This window comes from Mus caroli, unplaced genomic scaffold (assembly GCF_978045245.1).
Source record: "Mus caroli unplaced genomic scaffold, Mus_caroli_1 scaffold_4, whole genome shotgun sequence".
NCBI classification, from domain to species: Eukaryota; Metazoa; Chordata; class Mammalia; order Rodentia; family Muridae; genus Mus; species Mus caroli.
This window is the reverse complement of record NW_028227259.1, coordinates 142247834-142253833: the sequence shown is the minus strand read 5'-3', so window position 1 is coordinate 142253833 and position 6000 is coordinate 142247834.

The following is a 6000-nucleotide window of genomic DNA, read 5'->3' as shown; positions in this document are numbered from 1 at the left end:
ACACAATGAGTCACAAAGACCGGAAGTAGGTCAGCACATCATCTTCCGGGATCGAGTTGAGCTTCCGGGTCTCCTCTAGGAACACGGGAGGACTTTGCATCTCGGTTTCCGAATCTCTTGTTCCGAGTCTCTCTACCCAACACACCCCCAGCCCTGATTGCCTGTCTTCAATTCCAGAGGTGACAGATAGAGATAAAGTGATCCTGTTTTTTTTTTTTTTTTCCCCTGATGTAGTATTTTTCAGCTCTATATTTGTTACTTTCTCCCCCATCTTTTTCATCTTGGGCAGTTATCAATAATAGTAATTGTATGTCTGTGGCAGAGAAGCTGAAGCAAGGGTGTAGATGGAGTTAGATCAAAGCCAGGCCAGGGGTGTCTGGTTTCACAGATCAGCCCTGGTGAGGTTTGCCCAGTTGAGTGCATGGTGTTTCCAAATATGTGGCCTGAGGATAAAAGCCTATCTTTCGGTAAACAAGCTACTTACACCGGTTCTGTAGAGTATGCTCTTACAGCACTTTAAAAGGATTTTTCAGAGGAATTACAGACGCTCAACAATTACTGCCTTTATCTCTTTGCCTTGTGGGCAATACAGAAATTAGGCTCCATCTTATAGAAGGCTCTATATCAAAGACAAGTCCCCAAGAAAGAGACCATACATCATGGAGGGGGGGGGGGGGGAACTTTATAAAACAATACTCCAAAATTAAAAAGCAAATGAAGTATTGTTTCTTTTTTTATTAATTAACTAATTAATTCACTTTACATCCCAATATTAGACCCCCTTCTCCCAGTGATAGGTTATTTCTCTGCCAGTGAAATGAGCCCATTCAGGCCAGATTATATATATATATATATATATTTTTTAAAGATTTATTTATTTATTAAGTACACTGTAAGTACACTGTAGCTGTCTTCAGACACTCCAGAAGAGGGCGCCAGATCTCATTGCAGATGGTTGTGAGCCACCATGTGGTTGCTGGGATTTGAACTCCGGACCTTCGGAAGAGCAGTCGGGTGCTCTTACCCACTGAGCCATCTCACCACAGGCCAGATTATATTATATTAAAGGCAGGTTTATTGGGAAGCTGCTCTTGGTAGAGTTCACTGGCCCCAAGGATTGAGGCCAGGAGAGTTGCAATGGGAGGGGAGGCAGAAAGATAAAGGGCTTACATGCAGAGAAAGAAGAGAAGGAGAAGGAGGAGAGCAAAATGTTTGGATTATATAGGGAAGAGTCTCTGGGGAAGGGCAGCCCAAGCCCTGGGATGGAAAGTTCAAGGTTGGGGGCAGGGTATACCAGGTAGGATCTGAGGGATGCTGGGAGAACCTGAAGACCAGGTCTGTTTTGAAATGTAAAATATTCACCTCAGTCCCCTCTTCTGGGATCCAAAACCAAACACCCAAGACCATCTTAGGCAAGTCGTCCCCCAATTCCACCTTTCCCTATTTGCAGTATTGTTAAAGGAATATTTCACCCAATAAGGAGCCACCCATTCACTTGGAGAAGTAGGAGAAACCTTTATTCATGCATGGACTAGAAACCACACTTGTGCTTGAAGGGTTCAGTCCCCTTGGCAGTTTCTTACAGCTTTTTGTAGGTCAGGTAGTGGGGTTGTCTTCCCTGTCTTTGAGACAATCTTAGAGTGGACTCTGGTCCCCTTAATCATTAAAGGGAATTTAGTTAGGCAAGTTTACAGGAACAAATAGCTATCTAGGTAGATAATAATACACAAACACTTGGCAGGTAGCAATAAAATATACAAGCATTTGCAAATAACAACACCTTTTGGCTGGTAAAAGATGTTTATCTTAGCAAACATAAATGGTATCTGCAACATGACCTTTGTCTGCTGTGACAAAATTTCTTTTAGACAGCTTCTGGCAAGTGTTTGTTTTCCCCAGATAAGAAGTAAGGGTTTTTGTTGTTGTTGTTTTTGTTTTTAATAAGCAAACAAGGGGCTGGTGAGATGGCTCAGTGGGTAAGAGCACCCGACTGCTCTTCTGAAGGTCCGGAGTTCAAATCCCAGCAACCACATGGTGGCTCACAACCATCCGTAACGAGATCTGACTCCCTCTTCTGGAGTGTCTGAAGACAGCTACAGTGTACTTACATATAATAAATAAATAAATCTTAAAAAAAAAAAGCAAACAAACTCCTCTAAATAAAAGTTTAGCTCACATACAGCTTTTAGGCTAAGGTTTTTGTTTGTTTAGTTTTTGAGACAAAGATTTCTCTGTGCAACCCGGGCTGTCCTGGAACTCTGTAGACCAGGCTGGCCTCGGACCCACAGAGATCTTCCTGCCTGAACTTGGCTGTCTTGACCAATAGTTACTCAAGTTTACCTGCTGGGGTTGGTCTCAAACTGCTGAGGCAGGAGGATTGTTAAGTTCAAAGTGAGTTCAAGGGCAGCTTGGGAAACCTAAAAAGGAGGTGGGGCTGAAGAGACTGTGGCTCAGCAGTTACACAGTTAAGTTCTCTTGCAGAGGACTGGAGTTCAGTTCCTAGAATCCACATTGGGTTGGTCACAAACAAGCTGTAACTCCAGGTCCATGGGAGTCAAAGCCCTCTTCTGATCTTGAAAGACCCCCGAAGGGAGACCCTCACTCAAGTCTCGGGACAGCCGCGAACCCAAGAAGACGCTGAGACCGAACCCAAGATGTATAGAGTAAGATTTAATAAAGCAACAACAAGCAAGCACATGAACCAGAGCTCTGGGGCCGAAACTCATACACCAAGCAAGGTGCAGAGGAGAATCGACGCCCGGCCCAAATTTTTCACAGGCTTATATAGGAAAAAAGCCAAGGGGGGGAAGCAGGGCAGGGAAAGTACAAGTTTACGTCATAAGGGGTTCTGCCAAGGGTTTTTCCAAGGGGCTTTCCATAACCAAGGGGTCGTGTCCTATATTTTGGCAATGTACCCGATCTTATTGGAACATTCTGAGGTTTGTTCAAACCCTTATCTCAAAAATGTTCTTGGCACAGTCCTCAGTTGGGAGGGGTTGGACTAGGTTTGTTCCAGGAGACCCTTATCTAAAAAATGTTCTTGGAACAGTTTTCATTTGGGAGGGGGTCGGACTCTGGGGTGAAGAGTTCAGGAATGTACTCTGGGGTGAGAAGTTCAGGAGTGTTCCGGGAACAATCTCCAGATGGGAGGGGTAGAACTCTGAGTTGAAGAGTTCAGGAAAAGTTCAGTAATTTTCCTCCTTCAATCTCTTTGGGAACCTCATGTCCTCATGTGCATAAACCACACATAGACATACATGCACACATGAAAATTAAAATGAATTTTAGGAAAAGAATAGAGAGCTGTTGTCATAGAATCAGCAGTCAACTTGGCACAGCCCGGAGTCACCTGGGAAGTGGGATTCTCACCTGTGGGATTTCGTCTATTACATTGGTCTGTGGTAATGTCTGTGGAACTTGTTTTGTTTTGTTTTGTTTTGTTTTTCGAGACAGGGTTTCTCTGTGTAGCCTTGGCTGTCCTGGGACTCACTCTGTAGACCAGGCTAGCCTTGAACTCAGAAATCCGCCTGCCTCTGCCTCCCAAGTGCTGGGATTAAAGGTGTGCGCCACCACAGCCGGCAGAACATTATTTTTATTGTTGTGGGAGGATCTAGCCCACTGTGGATGGTGCTGTCTCTGGGCTGGTGAGTCTGAGCTATGTAAGAAAGGTAGCTGAGGACTGAAGAGATGGCTTAAAGGTTAGACTCACAAATAAAAAGATAGGTAGCTCAACAAGCCAGTAAATATAGTGTTGTAGAATTAGTTATGCGTCTTGTGTCTGCTCTGCCACAGGGCTCAGCTGCTCTGGGAGGCGGAAGTTGACTGCGCTTACCCACACTGTCAGGGCAGGTGTTGGGCTTTGGGCTTCGGGCTTTGGGTAACCCCGGGGGTGGGGAAGCACAGTCTGAGGTGCGGGGCAGCTAGAGCTGGCTCAGCGTGTGTGTGTGTGTGTGTGTGTGTGTGTGTGTGTGTGTGTGTGTGTCCCTAGGCCTCCAAGGAGGCTGAGGCTGTCTGGTTCTCAGTCTCTTAGGCACCCAGGTGCTGCTGGATGCCGCTGAAGAGCTGAGGATGGAATGGGAGCCTGCCGGAATGGGAGCCTGCCGAGCCCCTGGCCAAGGGGGAAAAGAGGGGAGCTCCTTGGCTTGTCAGTGGTGTTTGGGTTGAGCTTGACTTGGTGGTGGCCATGGCTGGGAGTGTAGACAGCGGCTACTCTCCATGACTCCCCACAGTGGATCTGGACGGAAAGAGGTAGTCCATGATTTTAAGGCATTTACTGTCATGGCAGAAAGTGGATGAGTAAAACCATACCCTCTTCTCAGGTCGGGCCTGCGGTTAAATACCTTCTGCAGGGAGGAGTCTCTGGCTAAGCCTCCAAGCTTTAGGTACCTCATTAAAATGGAGATCTGTCTTGAACCTATGTGACCACAGGTCATGTCCTCTACCTGTGGATGGGCTTGGGGCATTGCCCTTAGATGACTGATGGCCACAAATCTATGGGGGGCTGAGGCTAGTGACAGGGGCCTGGTGCCCAGGAACAGGCTAAACGCCTACCGTCCTTTCAAGGTTTCCGGAGTTTCCAGCCTTAGCTCAACTGGGAACCAAGCTGCCTTTCCTGGTCCCACAGTTCCTCTGTCAGTTTATGCTTCAAGCTCCTGCCTTGAGTTCCTGATTACCTATTCCTTTAGGTATGTAAACTAAAATAAGCCCTTTCCTTCACAAGTTTCTTTTTCTTTCTCTTTTTCTTTTTCTTCTTTTCGAGACAGGGTTTCTCTGTGTAGTCCTGGCTGTCCTGGAACTCACTCTGTAGACCAGGCTGGCCCTGAACTCAGAAATCCCCCTGCCTCTACCTCCCAAGTGTTGGGATTAAAGGTGTGCGCCTCCATGCCTGGTTCACAAGTTTCTTTTGGTTAGTGTTTTATCACAACAGAAAAGTACATTAGAATAGCTGGAGATGTAGTTCAGTTGCTGAGCACCAAGATTCAATTCCCAGTAACAAATCCTTCTAACACCATCACCACCACCAATCCACTTCTGGATATCTCCAAGGACATTTCCAGAGACCAAGAGGGCTCTCACCTAATTAATGGTTAACCCACTGATAATTATCAACCAAGAATTTTATTGTTAATTAACTGTAACAATGTATTAATATATCAATATTTATCCTTTACCAGAATAATTATTTTCACTTACTCCTCTTAGCTGCTCAAGAAAACAATAGAGTTTATTTCTGCGAGGTAGAAAAATAAGAAACATTCGTGGGCTGTTATGATGGCTCCATGGTAAGGGTACTTGATGTTAAGTCTGATGATCTGAGTTTGATGCCAGGAACCCATGGTAAAAGGAACGAAGCAACTCCTGCATGCTGCGCTCTGACTTCCACACTCATGCTAAGGCATTCCTGCACCCCTCCCATCCATCAGTAAAATAAACAAAAAATCTTTAAAAGAGACAATCATGCTGTAGATCACCAGGTGAGATAATTTTACACTGCTGTTCTGAGAAAAGCATGTGTGTACAGGCTGGGTTTGTGTGTCAACTTGACACAGGCTGGAGTTAATCACAGAGGAAGGAGCTTCAGTTAGGGAAGTGCCTCCATGAGATCCTGCTGTGGAGCATTTTCTCAATTAGTGATCAAGAGGGAAGGGCATTGTGTGTGGTGCCATCCCTGGACTGGTAGTCTTGGGTTCTATAAGAGAGCAAGATGAGCAAGCCAGGGGAAGCAAGCCAGTTAAAGAACATCCCTCCATGGCCTCTGCATCAGCTCCTGCTTTCCAGTCCTGACTTCCTTTGGTGATGACCAGCAGTCTGGAAGTATAAGCTAAATAAACCCTTTCCTCCCCAACTTGCTTCTTGGTCATGATGTTTGTGTAGGAATAGAAACCCTGACTAAAATAGACATGTTTACACATGATTCTATAATTACTACTACCACTACTACTTATTCACTTTAGATCCCACTCACTGCCTCCTCCCAGTCATCTCCTCCCACAATCCTTC